Below are 20,916 nucleotides of genomic sequence, written 5' to 3' on the forward strand. Positions count from 1 at the left end.
TATAAATAGAGGACTCTCTGCATACTAAAATCTCAATCCTGGAACTTTTGTGTTAGAGCATAGCTCGGTTGAACTCACCAAGCGTTGGTATGTCAAGTTTGGTTGTCATATTTTAGTATGTCAAAACTCATCTAAAGTCGCTTGATTGTAAACTAAAGACAACTTCGTTTAGGTTAGATTAGATAGTCTAGGAATGTTAAGACATACAAGTATTATTCGGAAGACCTGAAGAATGTGAATAAGAAGCGAACTACGAAGACAACATCATCCTTCCTCTTGAGGTTAGTAATATTGACTTGAACTGTTTCATTCCTAACGTATATTTTAAGTGGTGCTATATTTAAAACATAACTGCCAAGGTGTATATATTGTACATATTGTACAATACTCTAGTGACTTGACATGGTCATATTCGTATGATCATAGTATTAGAGAATTAGACTACGAAGTATAACGCTTATCTTTTGAACTTCGTAGAATATGACATTGACATAATCTTGTATATACTGTTATAATTGTGTGAATAAGTTGTGGTGAAGATTTCATCCTAGGAAACAATGTTTTACATTTGTTTAAATGAAGTATATTCATGAACTTGTTTTATGAATCAAAAGGGAAGGTATGGCTATTCATTGCAAATCTTTGGATTACCAATATGTGTGAGATGGTAGAACCGATCGTAACTTTTTTATGTATCTTGGTACAACTAATCACAAGTGTCTGACTTATGATTTGGTATGACTAGTTTTTATTAATTAGTGTAACCGATCCTAAGTAATCACCATGAGATGGTATGATCGATATTTTTAATTGGTGTGATCGATCCTAGTAATTGGTGTGACCGATCATAGAGTGTTGTGTAATCGATCCTTGTAATTGGTGTAACCGGTCCTGGTAATTGGTGTAACCGATCTTGGTAACTGGTGAGACCGATCACAAGCAATATGGTAACTGGTCATGGTAATTGATGTAACCGATCCTCGTAACTGATGTAACCGGTCCCGGTAACTTGTGTAACCGATCACAAGTGTTACCATATTAAGGTATAACCAATCCTAGTGATTGGTAGAACCGATTGAACCCATGTATGTGATTTGATGTTTGATCAAACACATAGTAATCTTGGAATACAGGTGAACCAATTCTAAACTTGTTTGGAAGTGTGGTATAACCGATTCCAAGAATATAAATCCATGTAAATATGAATAAGGATTTACAGTGAAGAGATGTCAACATACTTTGAACACGTACAATAACTCTTATCATTTATTTCTCAAAGATATTCCTTAGTGCTCAAGGAGATCCTGTACCGAAATAAATTGAGAATCTTTTAATTAAGGTTTTTGGTTTTATATGCTTTAATTACCAGCACTAAATGCATATCTCTAGAGAATAAAAATTAGTAATGTACATTTACTAATTGGAGATTTTCTACTGAGAGATTTCAGAAATTTTGGATTTATTGGAATTAGTAAAACCGAATTTCGAAATTCGTTGCATATCTTGAGAATATTTTCAGTTTCGGAAATTCCTTGGTGTCCAAACATCCTTGGTCTATAAATACCTAAGTTTGCATTTCTAGCAAACTATCCTAAGAGCCAGGAAAACTTCATTCTTGTTGTTCTTGGTGGAGCCGTCTAATCGGAGAGGAAAGTATCCTAATTAGGTGAAATCTCTTACGTCCGCTCGTTCAAAGACTTATGTGGGATCAAGAAGCTCTACGAGTACCGTTGGTGGGAAACTAGATAATTGCAGTTTTATTAGTTTTCGATTGACTAAAGGTTGTTAAAACTTTGATTCCACCTAGTTTGTTTATTCTTGAGAATCTTCTCTCCTGATATAAGACTCACTCAAACTAGATTGAAGTATCGACGGGATCTTTAGAACTGTCTGTAGATCTAAAGACATTTTGTGATAATCCATCCTTAACAGACTCCGTTCTATGTGTGATTGATCACAAGAGATTCAAATGGTGTTGTGTAGGTGTTTATTGAAGATCAAAGAAGATTTGAAGACGAAGAATATTTAGTTCTCATATCTTTAGTGTGTACAAACCGTGATCGGATGGGATCCAACTAGAATCACATTTTATTCGATTGATCAGTTGCATGAGATCGGCATTCTCAATATATCTCTTTGAGATTTATTTTGATTGAGCGCAAATCTAAACTTGACTACTTTGGTAGTTATTGGATAGATTGATCTAACTAGGAAAAGGAGTTTATTAGATTAAACGTAAGAGCCTTTGCGTACGAATTGAGATATCTTTATCTTGAAAGAATCGAAAGAGTTGTTACCAAACAGATTTTTTGTTCCTTTACTGTTTGGAATACGATCCAAAGGAATTTTTCAAGTGCGTGCAGTCATTGAAGTCGGAAGCACAAGGATACTGAGGAAACTAAGTGAACTAGGGGTAGTTGCTTGGTCTCAACTATATGAAGTTGGTTTAGATTTTGTATAGCGGCTTAATTTTGAGAGTATTCAATTCCGGACTAGGTCCCGAGGTTTTTCTGCATTTTTTGTTTCCTCGTTAACAAAATTTTGCTGTGTTTTTTACTTTTCTATTTCCGCAATTATAATTGTTTATTATAATTAAAAATAAAATACACAAACATTAACTCTAATATATTTGATAGTGATCCCATGTAGTTTGGTTAAGTCGAAACCTATTATCAAGTATCACACTTTGGTAGTCGTATTTTCTCGATTTCGTATCCATAGTTTGGTTAAGTCGAAACCTTTTAGATTTGTAAGATCCTTTAGGTTTGTCCTTTATTTGCTCGAACCTTTGTCATTTTGTGACAAAAAAAGGAAGAAATATATGGAGTAAACAAGTGATTTTCAATCACTAATGAAAGGACAATTGTGCTTAAACATTATATCTAATGGAAGAGTAAATCATTGACTAATGGGGAGAAACATATCTGTTGATGGTGGATTTTCTACAAGGGCTAAAATCGTAAAATCATGATACTGCATGTTCCTGACTCAGGAATGTATGTGACAATTCATATTTTATTATCCATGAACCGTTTCACGATTTCTGACTGAGCGAACATTCCACTCAGAGCTATGATGAATATGTTTCTCGAAAGGCCTCTACGTAGAATCTTAATGATTGGGCGGTTCCCTAGACATAATTTTTGTTAGAGAACTTAACGCCTTCAGGACCTTACGCTACGCGTTGTTCCCTAAATGCATAGAAAAACTCACCTATACATAAAATATTAATGATTGGGCGGTTCCCTAGACATAATGTTTGTTAGAGAGCTTAACGCATTCACGATGTCACGCTGCACGTTGTTCCCTGACTACGTAGAGAGACCGTGTATATAATCTTGATGATTGGGCAGTTCTCTAGACATAATGTTTGTTAGAGAGATTAACGCCTTCAGGACGTCACGTCGTTCGTTGTTCCCTAACTTTACACCCCTCATAACGAATATGATGCTTCAACTATCTCATATCTCGATTCTGCAAATAGATTAATTCTAGTGTCATTCGCCAACTGAATTCCTAGAGAATAATATATTCTATCTCATTACTCCGTTTCATGACTTATTCCCGACTGAATTCCATGATTTAGTAATAGATAATCAATCTATTTTTTATTACTCCGCTACATGGATTATTCCCGACTGAATTCCATGAGTTAGTAATAAATATTCACTGTCCGGGCGTCTGGACCATCACCGAGTAAGCTCCAGAAAATGATGCAAGTGTACTTAACAATATGCACGAACGAGCAACCGAATGCATGAACGAGCATTCGAAAATATGGACGAACGAGCAACTTATGAAGGAAAATAATAAAATAAACAAGAGGCGTGGGACCGGGACCACCGGCCGTACGGTCATGCCGTCATGGCGGGTCCCCTCTTTCATTATTTTATTTTATTTTAATTTGTTTCCATCATCTCATGGAGACTCCTTCATTTGAGCAAACTCCCTCCATACTTTCATCGAACAAAAATAAGGAAACGAGTCACAGGACCAGGCCACCTAGCCGGCCGACCATGCCCTAGCCGTGGCCGGTACCACACCTTACAATCCCTTATTTTCTCGCGTTATTATTTCCATCATATCATGGAACTCCATCGTTTGAGCGAAAACCCTAGTTTTTCAATATTTTCTCAAATATTGCTCAATCTATGAAAAAGCCACAAAGTCAAATGGTCAATTGACCGACTAGGCTACTCGCGTCAAAAGATAAAATATTATTATTTTAATATTCTCAAAATATCGGTCGCATGAGCGAAGTTCTGCTTGCTCATTCGAGCAAAATTGAGAGTTTCAGTCAAGATCAAACTCTTCTGAAAATCCAAAATATTGCTCAAATGTGCACGAAAAAATACCAAAACTCTCAGGACTGAGACTTGGACATAATGGTGACACAGGCATGCTACCTTGACCGACCAAGTCCATCCCTAAGGCTTGCAATGATCCGGTCCCACATAACTTCATAATTTTTTCCTAATTTGCTATCATTTGCTCATATTGGGTCCAAGATCTTTCTGAAAAAGCAGGGGTCTAACAACACCATCCAATATTTCTCTTAGCAATCTATATGGACTAACTCCGAAATACTTTCTATAGAATCAACTAGACAGTCAGACTCAATCTAGGTCAAGGTATCTCAAGGAGTTAATATCTCTCTCTTGTTTTGATTTACTCAAGCTAATAGAAATCAACGAGTCTTCAATCAAACACAAGGAATAACTTGGATGGTACCAAAGACCAATATACAAGGATCAATCAATGGTAATCTACAACCAAAGGTTGGATTATTCTAATTGACGATCTAAATGCACAACCTGTATTATTTCAATTATAAAGATGAAACAATATAATGCGGAAATTGAAATAACACAAACACCAAAAATTTTATTAACGAGGAAACCGCAAATGTAGAAAAACCACGGGACCTAGTCCAGATTGAACACACACTGTATTAAGCCGCTACAGACACTAGCCTACTCCAAGCTAACTTCGGACTGGATTGTAGTTGAACCCCAATCAGTCTCCCACTGATCCAAGGTACAGTTGTAATCCCTACGCCTCTGATCCCAGCAGGATACTGCACACGTGATTCCCTTAGCTGGTCTCACCCACAACTAAGAGTTGCTACAACCTAAAATTGCAGGCTTTGACAATAAAAAAATATGTCTCACATAGACAAGTCTATGAAAGGATCAATCTGTCTCCCACAGATAAACCCTAAAGGTTATGTTCCGTCTTTTGATAATAATCAAGGTGAATAGGAACCAATTGATAATTTGGTCTTATATTCTCGGAGAACAGCCTAGAGTTATCAATCACCTCACAACAATCTTAATTGCATGGTAGCGAAACAAGATATTGCGGAATCAAAAACAATGAGACGAAGATGTTTGTGATTACTTTTTATATCTTGCCTATCATATATATCAATCTCAAGCCAATCAATCTGATTGTACTCGGACGATAGAAGATGCAAGATCAGATCACACAACTACGATAAAAGTAGTATCGGTCTGGCTTCACAATCCCAATGAAGTCTTTAAGTCGTTAACCTGGTTTTAGAAAAAGAAACCAAAGGTTAAAGGAGAAACGACTCTAACACGCAAACTAGTATCACATGTAAGGTGTGTGGATTAGTTTTGCACAATACTAGATGTCTCCTTTATATAGTCTTTCAAATCAGGGTTTGTAATTAAGTTACCTTGGTAACAAAGCAATAATTATCCACCGTTAGATGAAAACCTGATTTAGATTCAAGCTAATATTTCTCAACCGTTAGATCGAAAACTTAGCTTGTTACACACAGTTGACAATGCACGCTTCTAGGTTTTTTAACCGTACCCAAACTATGCACTTGTTGGTTAAACAATAGTTAACCAAAAGGTTAGCCATATGAGCATTTCATATCAACCATGTTCTTCTTTACCATAACTAGTTCAAATGACTTCAAATGAACTAGTTAGAGAGTTGTTCAATTGCAAGGAAATCTCATGTACTACACAAGACACAATTGAAGCAAAGATGATTTGATTCACTTGAATCGGTTCATGAACTTTTATAGCCACGGTTTGCAAAATGCATTCCTTAGTCTTTTTAAGTTTAAGTTCAGAAATCATCTGCAGATATATAACCTTCTCAAGTTCGCAGACTAGGTTCGCGGACTTAAGTTACCGGGAAGAGTTTACAAACTCCAGAAAAAATTCTCGGAATGAGAACTTCGCCGGTTCGCGGACTTAGCCTCACGCAAGTAGTTTGTCAACTCCAGCAGAAATTCTCGGGTTTGAGAACTTCGGCAGTTCGCGGACTTGGCTCACGCCATTCTTCCGGTACTCTTGATCAACAAAGTTCGCAAACTTTGGTTCAAGGAATAGGACTTATACATAAATGTGTTTCCAAAATAATGCTTATGTCCACCATTGGTTATGTAATCTAAACTCTCATTTCAATCATTGAAACATTCTTAGAGGACGTTATACATTTGTTACACCATTTCTCGTCAAAGCAATTTTCAAGATGATTGAAACATATCATGACTTTCGTCACTAGGTAAAGATAAACTTGATTGAAGCGAAAAGATTACCAGCACATATTTTGAGATATAGATAGGCGAGGTATACTTGGCTCGAAATACCAAATGTGTATAATCCAAGTCTATATATATAGCATACGACTTCTTGTCTCAAAGAGTATGAGATAGAGTAGATAGACTTTTGAGTGATAGATAAGTTCAAGTCTTCACATACCTTTTTGTCGAGAAGTTCCACCGGTTCCTTGAGTAGTTCTTCTACTTGTATGATGAATCGCCATGAAGTCCTTGAGCTCAACTACACTTTCTATCCTAGTCCGAGACTTAGATATAATAGACTAGAAATCAAGACTTATAGTTTTGGTCACTAACATTGACTAACATGCTTGAGATAGCAACGGATGCGAGTTCGACCAGTCAATGCTCTAACAATCTTCTCCTTTGTCAATTTTAGTGACAAAACTATCAATACGTAGGAATACAAAAAAAATAAAAAAACTTTAGTATCTCCTGTTCCACATGTCTAATCTTCAACATTCCTCGAAATCTTCGTCACTTCCAAGTACTCCAATGATCCCAAGGGTTGTAAGTTTAGCATCACCGCTGTTGAAGATCCGTAGCTATAACAATGAGAAAACATAGTTCTCGATCATAGTTATACAGTGTCACAGTATTATTACACAACGTCAAAGTTCAATTGTATCATAACTTCAACAATAATACTATGGTGATATGTATCACCCCCCCCTTAGTAAATACTCCATCTCACATGGAAACCATTCCCCCTTACACAATGATCCGAAAACCATATGTATTTGTAGTATGAACTACGTATTAATTCTCCCCCTTTTTGTCAATAAAATTGCAAAGGTACAAGAACGGGATCATAATGAAATTTCTGAAAGAGACATTTCATGACAAAAGGAAAAATTACATACCAACTAATTTAGATGCAATCATAAAGCCGAAGATAAATGAATTCATCAAGGAGTTTAAAGATACAAGATAACCCCTCTAAAGTTCCACAGACGCACACCCCTCAAGATATGACCATTAAGCACAAGTTCAAAAGAACTCTCCCCCATTTGATGTCATTCCCGAAAGAACAACAAAAGCGACCTTAATTTCGAAAGAAAAGAAGGATTTTATTGGACACCAAAAACCATGAGAATGATTTTCTATATCCAAAAACTCAATCAAATTAATCACAAGTAAACCCATGATTAATTTTATCGGAATACGCAATCAAATTAAACACAAGAGGTGATCAATTCTGTTGATTGTGCTCAACATAAGAGAACTCATGGAGACACTAAAACACTCAACTAGATTAATTACAAGAGAACCCATAATTAATCTAATTGGAATACACAACCAAACTAATAACAAAAATAATCAATTTAATTTTCAATTGTTTTTCTCGACATAAGAAAATTTACAGAGCAATGACTAAATAACCAAACAAGATGATTAATTTAGTTCAATATGCTCGACATAACATACCCCACAGAACACCAACTAAGCTAAAAAAATCAACTTGGTTGTATAGTGCTCAACATAAGATACATTACGGAGCCTCACAGTAATACATAAAATATGGATCAGGGATGATCAATACTGCGGAATACACAAGGATTCATTCTATCTTCAATCATTATTTGTATAACGATAGTTGATAGACATAATCCTTGAAAACAAAAGATTTTAACCTATCTTCCATCAAAATATTTGACAATATAGGCTTAACTTTTGTATTTGTCAAAAGTCCATTCATTCTTTTACCAGTACGTGAATATCGAACACGAACGACTTTACTTTTGAAAAAGTATGGGACAAACATAGTTCACGGACGTAAACACCAATATCCCATAACCAAATTGCAATATAACAAATCATAAAGATTAAAATACTGCAAAACATCATCTTCCAAATAGTTTTTAGAATTTAAACCAATAAACCTAAAAAAGAACAAGAAGATGAAAAATAATAGCTATGTGTAGTCACAATCATTGCTATTCAAAGCACTAGTTATTCTTCCAACTAATCCAAAAAGAAGACTTACTAGGCAAATAAAACAAGAAATATGATTAAAACATCCTAAACTCTGTCAGAAACTAGAGATTGAACATGAACGAGTTCATCAGTTGCCTTATTCAGTTTGTTTTTCATAAAATCAAGATTCCTTGTTGCAATTCCGAGTTGTTCACGTACTACTTCAAATTCTCGAAGAAGATTTCCTACCAGTTGTGATGATATCTGAACTGGTAGTTTGTTTTCATGATCAACAGCATGAAAGCATGTTATAGACACAGGATTCAACTCAAGAATATCGCCCTTATCAACTTCATCAACCTTGTTGCTTCCATCCATTGTGTACAAAAAAAGAGTCCAGTAGAATCTTTTGACCTTATGGAACACTGTATTTATAAAGAGTTCCAAGAAACTCTGGGAACTATGACGTTCGTGTGGGTCCGGTATGTGTACTTGGTCAATCACACATGTGAGACCTGGGGGAAAGGAGAAGCTTAATTATGCAAAGAGAATTTCCGAGAGACACTCGGAGAAGGGATGAAGGAACACGAGGACTAGAGAAGATTTTTTTTTTTTTTTTAAAAAAAAAAAAAAAAAAACTTAACACAGAACTTAGTACAATCCTGACAACTTTCTCAAGATGAACATCTTGAGAACAAAGAGCATCCATCTTTTTCGTAAATGAGGGATGCAACTTTAAGCAGTCATGGTGTATTAAGATGAGCATCTTGCTCATCAATATTCACTTATTCTTTTCCTTTATCAAGGGTATTTAGAGAGACATTACTCGTCATAGTTGAAGAAGTTTTATCAAGAAAAGGGGTAGGAGTACCTAGTCAACTATTTTCCATGTTTTCTTGATGCTCCGTTTGAGTCTGTTTACACTGATTTTTAGATATGTGACTCGATTGTTGATATGTAAGAAATTTGGAGAGGAAGTCTTGGATTTGCAGCTTTCTTCATGGAGAGATGAGGAACTCAACTTTTCTTTTTTCCTCCTATGCCTTTTTCTCTTTGCAGGGTCAGTCACCCTTTCGCCACTCTTCCTTCTTTCATTGTAGGCATTTTTTGTTTTGAACACACAATTAAGAAATGACTTATCACAGTACATTCCTTGAGTGTTTATAGTTCCTTTTCCAACAATGCGTGAAACCGGTTTAATGACTTCTTTAGACATCCAATTAAGAATGTTATGAAGCTTTTCATTCCTCAACCGATAACGACATCTTCTCTCAGAATGTCCTTTATTCCCGCAGTAATAGCAGTTAAAGGAATTATCTTTAACTGTTCTCTTGTGAGCAGATTTAGAAGGAGCAGAATTCTTGTTTTGGGGACCATTGCAAGCTGCCAAAGGTTTTTCACAGCGTCTATTCCTTTATAGACCAGACCACGTGTATCAGAATGTTCTTTACATGCTCCATGTATAGAAGATAATTTTGTAGATCTAGAATTGAATCTACTCAGACTCTCTTCCAGTGATTTTAATTTATTAAGAGCAGCTGCAAGCTCAGTCTCCAAGGATTTTTCTTTGGCGAGAAGACTGCTCTCTTTGTCACTAAAACGTTTTTGTTGAGAGTCATATCTTGCTTCAGTTTCTGCAAGTCTTTCTTTTAACACGAAGAGATTTCGAAAAAGATTATCACATTCAGATTTTTTTCTGCGTACATCTTCTTCACGATCTTTAACGATAGATTGTAAGAGTTTATATCCACCATCATATCCTTTAAAGAGTTTTCTCAACTTTCTGTTCTCTTGACAAAGAGGACTCATGTATTTACTCAAGCAAGTTGTTGACTTCTTTTCTTTCAAGGAACGATCAAACAACTTGATATATTGAGAGACTTTCTGATCAACACTTTGTCCTTCTTCTGAATCACTATCATCTGAAAGATCATCCAACTGTTCCTCAAGAGATTTTTTCCAGTCGAAAGCAAATTCAGTCAATGGACAAGTTTTTGAGTTTTTCTCAGAAGTTCCAACCCTTTGAGACTCACGTGAGTAACTATGAACTGGTGTTGCATTATCAGAGAGGTACTTGTCGTCCATAAAGTCAGATCGCTATAAACACAGACTTGTAAGGTCTTAAACGTGTTTGCCTGCACTGATATCAATTGAAAAAACGGGGGTCTAACAATACCACCCAATATTTCGCTTAGCAATCTATATGGACTAACTCCGAAATACTTTCTAGAGAATCAACTAGACATTCAAACTCAATATAGGTAAAGGTATCGCAAGGAGTTAATATCTCTCTCTTGTTTTGATTTACTCAAGCTAATAGAAATCAGCGAGTCTTTAATCAAACACAAGGAATAACTTGGATGGCACCAAAGACCAATATCCAAGGATCAATCAATGACAATCAACAACCAAAGGTTTGATTATTCTAATTGATGATCTAAACACACAACATGTATTATTTCAATTATAAAGATAAAATAATATAATGCAGAAATTGAAATAACACAGACACCAGAAATTTTGTTAACGAGGAAACCGCAAATGCAGAAAAACCCCGGGACCTAATCCAGATTGAACACACACTGTATTAAGCCGCTACAGACACTAGCCTACTCCAAGTTAACTTCGGACTGGACTGTAGTTGAACCCCAATTAGTCTCCCATTGATCCAGGGTACAGTTGTACTCCCTACGCCTCTGATCCCAACAAGATACTGCGCACTTGATTGCCTTAGCTGATCTCACCCACAACTAAGAGTTGCTACGACCCAAAATCGCAGGCTTTGACAATAAAAAAATCTGTCTCACACAGACAAGTCTATCAAAGGATCAATCTTTCTCCCACAGATAAACCCTAAAGTTTTTGTTCCGTCTTTTGATAATAATCAAGGTGAACAGGAACCAATTGATAATTCGGTCTTATATTCCCAAAGAACAGCCAAGAGTTATCAATCACCTCACAACAATCTTAATCGTATGGTAGCGAAACAAGATGTTGCGGAATCACAAAAAATGAGATGAAGATGTTTGTGATTACTTTTTATATCTTGCCTATCATATATATCAATCTCAAGCCAATCAATCTGATTGTACTCGTACAATAGAAGATGGAAGATCAGATCACACAACTACGATAAAAGTAGTATCGGTCTGGCTTCACAATCCCAATGAAGTCTTTAAGTCGTTAACCTGGTTTTAGAAGAAGAAAACCAAAGGTTAAAGGAGAAACGACTCTAGCATGCAAACTAGTATCACACGTAAGGTGTGGGGATTAGTTTTGCATAATACTAGATGTCTCCTTTATATAGTCTTTCAAATAAGGGTTTGCAATTAAGTTACCTTGGTAAGAAAGCAATCAGTATCCACCGTTAGATGAAAACCTGACTTAGATTCAAGCTAATATTTCTTAACGGTTATATCGAAAACTTAGATTGTTACACACACTTGACAATGCACGCTTCTAGGTTTGTTAACCGTAGCCAAACGTATGAAGGTTAACCAAATGAGCATTTCATATCAACCATATTCTTCTTCACCATAACTAGTTCAAGTGACTTCAAATGAACTAGTTATAGAGTTGTTCAATTGCAAGGAAATCTCATGTACTACACAAGACACAATTGAAGCAAAGATGATTTGATTCACTTGAATCGGTTCATGAACTTTCATAGACACGGTTTGCAAACTGCATTCCTTAGTATTTTTAAGTTTAAGTTCAGAAATCATCTTCAGATATATAACCTTCTCAAGTTCGGAGACTAGGTTCGCGGACTTAAGTTACCGCGCAGAATTTACAAACTCCAGCAGAAATTCTCGGGAATGAGAACTTCGCCGGTTCGCAGACTTAGATTCACACAAGTAGTTTGTCAACTCAGTAGAAATTCTAGGCTTTTAGAATTTCGGCAGTTCGCGGACTGAGTTCACGGATTTGGCCCACGCCATTCTTCCGGTTCGCTTGATCAACAAAGTTCACAAACTTTGGTTCAAGGAATAAGACTTATACATAAATGTGTTTCCAAAACAATGCTTGTGTCCACCATTGGTTATGTAATCTAAACTCTCATATCAATCATTGAAACATTTTTAGAGGACGTTATATAGTTGTTACTCCATTTCTCGTCAAAGAAATTTTCAAGATGATTGAAATATATCATGACTTTCGTCACTAGGTAAAGATAAACTTGATCGAAGCGAAAAGCTAACCAACACATATTTCGAGATATAGATAGGCGAGGTATACTCGTCTCGAAATACCAAATGTGTATAATCAAAGTCTATATATATATAGCATACGACTTCTTGTCTCAAAGAGTAGGAGATAGAGTAGATAGACTTTTGAGTGATAGATAAGTTCAAGTCTTCACGTACCTTTTTGTCGAGAAGTTCCACCGGTTCCTTGATTAGTTCTTCTACTTGTATGATGGATTGCCATGAAGTCCTTGAGCTCAACTACACTTTCTATCCTAGCCCGAGACTTAGCTATAATAGACTAGAAATCAAGACTTATAGTTTTGATCACTAACATTGACAAACATGCTTGAGATAGCAACGCATGCGAGTTCGACCGAGCAATGCTCTAACACTTTCCAACCAACTTGGGACTTGCTCAAACGATCTGGTCCCACGACCACCAAGGGCCGGTTCCATGCCCTCTTGGTCTGTCCCTCATTTCTCTATAACTAGGTTTTACTACCTAACGCTCACACGAGTATTATTCTAATAGATGATTAAACCAGCGTTTGATCGTTCTTTTACCAACTGGTCAACAAAGGACTTTGGTGCACGCTTACTCGAGCACTTGGGAGCTACATGGTCGACCATTGCCCCATGTCATCGGTCCCTATTTCACTCAACGACCCATTTTCAGTAAATCATCAATTGACCAACAATTGATCAAAAATTAGGTTTCGAACAAATGCTCTATAAATCACAATTCTGAGCAAGTTCAAACACTAATAGTTTTACATTGATCCAGCGATTAATATCTAAATTAATTATACAATATTTGGTCCAGCTACCAATATTTTAATTAATATTTTATTCGGTCATGCTACCAATAATTCACCGAATGAACAATACTTGCTTAGTTGCTCGAATATTGATCCAACTATCAATATTCAGTAATTTACCGATGCTCGAAATATTCAACAACTCATCGGACAATATTTGCTCAGACGAGCAATATCAGCATCATTCATTCGAGAACTATACGTCTCAGCAGACATGTTCAATTCATGAATCCTAGAGCATTCAGCAATCATGCTCGACTGAACAATACTTAGACACATCGTCTAATTAAGTCAACAACTGACTAATCAAATACACGTCTGCCTTGCAGACTCCACATTCGTGAGATATCAATCACGTCACACGGGGAATATCAATTAGGGTTTTGGTCTGGCGGCCTACAACAAGTGTGTTCATCCACGATGAGAAATGTGAGTAAGTCGTGCAAGCAGTTGAGGGAGTTATCAAAGTAGTGGGTGGACAATCAACCGAGTCTCCGCACGACTTGGAACTGGTTAAACCTGTTAGAGAATTGCTCGGTTGAACCCACTTGCGTTGGTATGTCAAGTTAGTTGTCAATTTTAGTTACCAAAATGCATTCTTGATTTAGTATACTAAAGATAGTTTCAAACTAGATTAGGTCTAAGAAGAACTACTCTTAATGATGAAGACTGAAGATTACAAGAAGACATCAACAAGGACTTCATCAACAAAGGTATGTGGTAATTGATTTCATTTGGATTCTTGTTCAATTCTAGCTTTCTAATCTATCGAAACAAATGCTCACTCTATGGAACAATACCTATGACGGTTAATGTACATTTATGTATATATACTCGAGGTTATTTGAGCCATGACTTTTGTGACAATAAACTTTATCCCTGGAAAGGTTATAAGGTTATAGTGAATGAGCTTACGAATTCAACGAGCCAAGAATCACTCAATTCCGAGTTATAACGATGAGGTTATGAGTGATTTATTAAAGTAACAATTATAAGTGTTGCTGTAATTGTTACAGTTCGTTAGTAGGAAACAATCCATGGAATGCTTGTAACGGTTCACGGACTTGGGCCCAATTACGTGACTAGAAGTCTTTTTTAGTAAAATTGGTGATGTTTCCTTATCTAGGCAAGTTGGTTATTAATCCAAACATATTTGATTACCTTATTAAAGTATTTGTGATAACTCTTATTTCCTGCCTAAGTTAAAATGTGATTTATTCACATAAATACGATATTTGCTAATAAATTATTTATTTAATTATTTTGGCAAGAGTTGTAACTTAGGAAAGACTCCCAAAATTAGGAGAGTCTTGAAAAACAAAAAATAGTTATGCTTATCTTTCAAGCTACCTTTCACTATAAATAAAGGGTTCGTGAGTGCTACATGTTTTTTATCCTCTTTGGAAAATTGGTATAAGCTCATAAGGTTGTTTTCCATGTCTTCTGTTCTTCGTGAACAAGAGTGAGATAAAAGTCTTTGTATTGGGGATCACCAAGCCTAGTTGGATTTAAACTTCGTGATTGATTATACAACTTGTAATCTAGGTTTTTCACCTCTTCTCTATTCCAAGGTTTTCTCTTCTGATATAAATGTTAGAGCATTGCACGGTCGAACTCGCATGCATTGCTATCTCAAGCATGTTTGTCAATGTTAGTGATCAAAAATATAAGTCTTGATTTCTAGTCAATTATAGATAAGTCTCGGACTAGGATAGAAAGTGTAGTTGAGCTCAATGACTTCATGGTGATTCATCATACAAGTAGAAGAACCACTCCAGGAACTGATGGAACTTCTCGCCAAAAAGGTATGTGAAGACTTGAACTTATCTATCACTCAAAAGTCTATCTACTCTATCTCCTACTCTTTGAGACAAGAATTCGTATGCTTTATATATAGACTGTGATTATACACATTTTGTATTTAGAGCCGAGTATACCTCGCCTATCTATATCTCGAAATATGAGTTGGTAAGATTTTCGATTTAACCAAGTTTATCTTTACTATGTGACGAAAGTCATGATATGTTTCAATCATCTTGAAAATTGCTTTGACGAGAAATGGTGTAACAACTATATAACGTCCTCTAAGAATATTTCAATGATTGGAATGAGAGTTTAGATTACATAACCAATGGTGGACATAAGCATTGTTGTGGAAACACATTTATGTATAAGTCCTATTCCTTGAACCAAAGTTTGCGAACTTTGTTGATTAAGAGAACCGGAAGAATGGCGTGAGCCAAGTCTTCAAACTCAGTCCGCGGACCCATTCCGCGAACTGGCGAAGTTCTCATACCCGAGAATTTCTGCTGGAGTTTGTAAACTCTGCCCGGTAACTTAAGTCCGCGAACCTAGTCTGCGAACTTGAGAAGGTTATATATCTGAAGATGATTTCTGAACTTAAACTTAAAAAGACTAAGGAATGCAGTTTGCAAACCGTGGCTATAAAAGTTCATGAACCGATTCGAGTGAATCAAATCATCTTTGCTTCAATTGTTTCTTGTGTAGTACATGAGACTTCCTTGCAATTGAACAAATATATAACTAGTTCATTTGAAGTCATTTGAACTAGTTATGGTGAAGAAGAACGTGGTTGATATGAAATGCTTATATGGCTAACCTTTTGGTTAACTATTGTTGAACCAACAAGTGCATACGTTTGGGTACGGTTAACAAACCTAGAAGCGTGCATTGTCAAGTGTGTATAACAAGATAAGTTTTCGATCTAACGGTTGAGAAATATTAGCTTGAATCTAAATCAGGTTTTCATCTAACGGTGGATATTGATTGCTTTGTTACCAAGGTAACTTAATTGCAAACCATGATTTGAAAGACTATATAAGGGCAACTCTAGCTTCTGTGCAAAACTAATCCCCACACCTCATGTGTGATACTAGTTTGCATACTAGAGTCGGTTCTCCTTTAACCTTCGGTTTTCTTCTTCTAAAACCAGGTTAACGACTTAAATATTTCATTGTGATTGTGAAGCCAGACCGATACTACTTTTATCGTAGTTGTGTGATTCGATCTTCCATCTTCTATCGTACGAGTACAATCAGATTGATTGGATTGAGATTGATATCTCCGATAGGCAAGATATAAAAAGTAATCAAAAACATCTCCATCTCATTGTTTGTGATTCCGCAACATCTTGTTTCACTACCATACGACTAAGATTGTTGTGAGGTGATTGATAACTCTAGGATGTTCTTCGGGAATATAAGCCCGGATTATCAATTTTTTCCTGTTCACCTTGATTATTATCAAAAGACGGAACAAAACCTTTTAGGGTTTATCTGTGGGAGACAGATTGATCCTTTGATAGACTTGTTTGTGTGAGACAGATTTGTTTATTGTCAAAGCCTGCGATTTTGGGTCGTAGCAACTCTTAGTTGTGGGTGAGATCAGCTAAGGGAATCAAGTGCGCAGTATCCTGCTGGGATCATAGGCGAGGGAGTATAACTGTACCTTGGATCAGTGGGAGACTGATTGGGGTTCAACTACAGTCCAATCCGAAGTTAGCTTGGATTAGTCTAGTGTCTGTAGCGGCTTAATACAGTGTGTGTTCAATCTGGACTAGGTCCCGGGGTTTTTCTCCATTTGCGGTTTCCTCGTTAGCAAAATTTCTGGTGTCTGTGTCATTTCTATTTCCTCATTATATTTGTTTATATAATTGAAATAATACAAGTTGTGTGTTTGAATCAATCAATTGGAAATCCGACCTTTGGTTGTTGATTGATATTGATTGAGTCTTGTTGATTCTCTTAAAAGTATATTCGAGTTTGTCCATACAGATTGCTAAGCAAAATATTTGGTGGTGTTGTTAGACCCCCGCTTTTTCAATTGGTATCAGAGCAGGAAAACACGTTTAAGACCTTACAAGTCTGTGTTTGCAGTGATCTGACTCTATGGACAGAGGTGCTATCTCTATTAACTTACCACCAGTCTTCGATGGCTCTAATTACTTATGGTGGAAAATTCCTATACGAACTTTTCTTCAAGCGCGTGATTTTGAATCATGGGTATATGTTGTTAATGGCTATGATGCTCCCGTTGTGGTAGTTGGAGATGTAAACGTTCCCAAGAATATTGGTGAATATAGTCCTGCCGAGATACTAGCTGCAAAAAATTCCGACGTTTTGAATGCCATCATATATGCCATTACCCCAAATCTTCAGCTCCATGTGTCAAATTGCACTAGGTCTAAAGATGCTTGGGATATCTTAGAAACCATATTTGAAGGTAACTCCAGTGAAAAGGAAGCTAGGATTCAAAAACTTAATTCCGATTGGGAGCACCTTCGTATGGCAGATGAAGATACATTTGATGAGTTTAATCATAGAGTGTCTGAAATTGTTAATGCATCCTTTGCATTGGGTAAGACTATTCCTGAAAAGGACTTTGTGATGAAAATTCTCAGATCGCTGCCATCTAGATACGAGTCTAAGAAGCATGCCATCGTTGAGGGAAATAACCTTGATAATCTTTCTAGAAATACATTGGTTGGAAAGCTAAAGATCTTTGATCATGAGAATACATCCAAAATCGGAAAGGATGTTGCCTTTAAAGCACACAAGAACACTAAATTACTTGATAAAAGCAAAAGTGTTTATGTCTCTGAGGATGGTCAGTCTGAGGGTGATTTTTCGGATGAAGATCTTGTCAAATCCGTCTCCTTGATCACAAGACAGTTTAGGGATCTTCTATTGAAGAGAAGTAAACGGTTTTCAAGAGACAGACCTAGGTCATCAGATAAACCTCACAATCACGTTCCTTCTAAAAATAGGGATGCTGACGAGGCTGATGACTAGGATATGCCACAGTGCTTTAAGTGTAAAGGTTTTGGTCATTTTGCAAACGAATGCCCAAATCGTAGAAAATACACTGGGAACAAAGGTCTTGCTGTAGCACTTGATGAGATGTCTGATATCTATGATTCTGATGAAGATAGTAAATAAAGTGTTGGTCTTCTATGTGAAAACATTGATTTTGATAATTATAGCAATACATATATCAACCTTGATGGTTTCGGTGAAGAAGAGAATCCAATCAAGCTGGAAGAATCAATTGACCCATCCTTTGGAAACTCTGTCTGTAATGTTTCAGGATATACTATGTGTCTAGCTGCTTTCACACCACAGATGCCTAAATACTATCCGAGATTGACGTGCTCGTTTTGTTCTCAGAAGGGTCATGAACTATCAAGATGTTACAAGTACAAACATCAAGTGAGGCACGCCAACAAACTTCAACGAACAACAAATCGATTGGCAAGGAAGCTTAAACTTTCCCAGAAGACTGCTGAGGTATGTAAGATTTTATCTTCGTCTAATAAGTTGGTTTCCAAAGACAAAATAATACAATTAGAGAAGAAGGTATGGTCAAATCGCTTTGATAGACAGAAGTCAGAGGATTCCTCTCAAGAGGAAAATGGTGGACAAATTGTTGTTCACCACAGCACAAACTAATTGTGTTGTTTGGTAAATCTTGTCTCATGTGCCTGATCAAAAGAGATAAAATTGTGTACCACTCAGGCTTTAGGAAAAGTTTTTTTTCTTAGGTTTGTTTTCTTGTCTATCAAATAAAATAAAGGGTTATTATCGACAATTCTCTTCTTTATAGGGTTTAGAGTTGAACTCCCACGAACCTGTTTAAAGGTTGCGAACCCTACATTCCTTTTTCCTTTCTGATATCCTTTATATCTTAAGACTGCTTGATGAGATTGTGAATTCCACTCATAAAAACTAGTTGTTTATAACTGTTCTCTAAGCATCATGTCTTTTGATGGAAAATATGTCAACATGATTGTTAAGCCATCAATCAAGGAAAAAGAGAAATCTTCAGTAACTCCGTACTTGAAAAGAAAGAGGAGGAATACAAGAAAGCCAAGGTCTGTCCCTTCTAACTCTCAGAAGTTTTCCGACGTTCTTGATGAGTTTAAGGAAGTAAGAAAGGAGATTCGTGAAATAAAGGCTTACGTTTTAAGATCTTTGGAAATTTAGAAATCCCTGGTTCGACATCATCAGCCAAGAAGGTTTGACGATATTAACTCCTATCTCCATGAACCTTATATTCCAATGGCTGTTGGCGACAAGAAGTTCGGGAATGATAAAGAATTTCTCAAAGATATTGTTTCCTAGTATGTCTTCTTTTTGATTTAGTTGGAAGAATAACTAGTTCTTTGAATAGCAATGATTGTGACTACACATAGCTATTATTTTTCATCTTCTTATTCTTTTTTAGGTTTATTGGTTTAATTTGTTATATTGTAATTTGTTACGGGATATTGGTGTTTACGTCCATGAACTATGTTCGTCCCATACTTTGTCAAAAGTAAAGTCGCTCGTGATCGGTATTCACGTACTGGTAAAAGAATGAATGGACTTTTAACAAATACAAAAGTTAAGCCTATATTGTAAAATATTTGATGTAAGATAGGTTAAAATCTTTTGTTTTCAAGGATTATGTCTATTAATATCGTTATGCAAATAGTGATGGAAAATAGAATGAATCCTTGTGTATTCAGCAGTATTGATCATCCCTGATCCACATTTTATGTATTACTGTGAGGCTTTGTAATGTATATTATGTTGAGCACTATACAACCAAGTTGATTTTTTTAGCTTAGTTGGTGTTCCGTGAGATATGTTATGTCAAGCATATTGAACTAAATCAATCATCTTGTTTGGTTATTTAGTTATTGCTCCGTAAGATTTCTTATGTCGAGCAAAACAAATGACAATTAAATTGATTACTTGTGTGATTAGTTTGGTTGTGTATTCCAATTAGATTAATTATGGGTTTTATTGTAATTAATCTAGTTGAGTATTTTCGTGTCTCCATAAGTTCTCTTATGTTGAGCATAATCAATTGAGTTGATCACTTTTTCTGTTTAATTAATTGCGTATTTCGATTAAATTATCCATGGGTTTACTTGTGATTAATTTAATTGAGTTTTTGGATATAGAAAATCATTCTTATGGTTTTTGGTGACCAATAAAAATCCTTCTTTTCTTTCGAAATTAAGGTCGCTCTTGTTGTTCTTTCGGGAATGACATCAAATGGGGAGAGTTCTTTTGAACTTGTGCTTGATGTGATTCCGCAACATCTTGTTTCGCTACCATACGATTAAGATTGTTATGAGGTGATTGATAACTCTAGGCTGTTCTTCGGGAATATAATACCGGATTATCAATTGGTTCATGTTCACCTTGATCATTATTAAAAGACGAAACAAAACCTTTTAGGGTTTATCTGTGGGAGACATATTGATCCTTTGATAGACTTGTCTGTGTGAGACAGATTTTTTTATTGTCAAAGCCTGCGATTTTGGGTCGTAGAAACTATTAGTTGTGGGTGAGATCAATTAAGGGAATCAAGTGAGAAGTAT

This window comes from Papaver somniferum, chromosome 2 (genome assembly GCF_003573695.1).
Source record: "Papaver somniferum cultivar HN1 chromosome 2, ASM357369v1, whole genome shotgun sequence".
Taxonomy (NCBI): domain Eukaryota; kingdom Viridiplantae; phylum Streptophyta; class Magnoliopsida; order Ranunculales; family Papaveraceae; genus Papaver; species Papaver somniferum.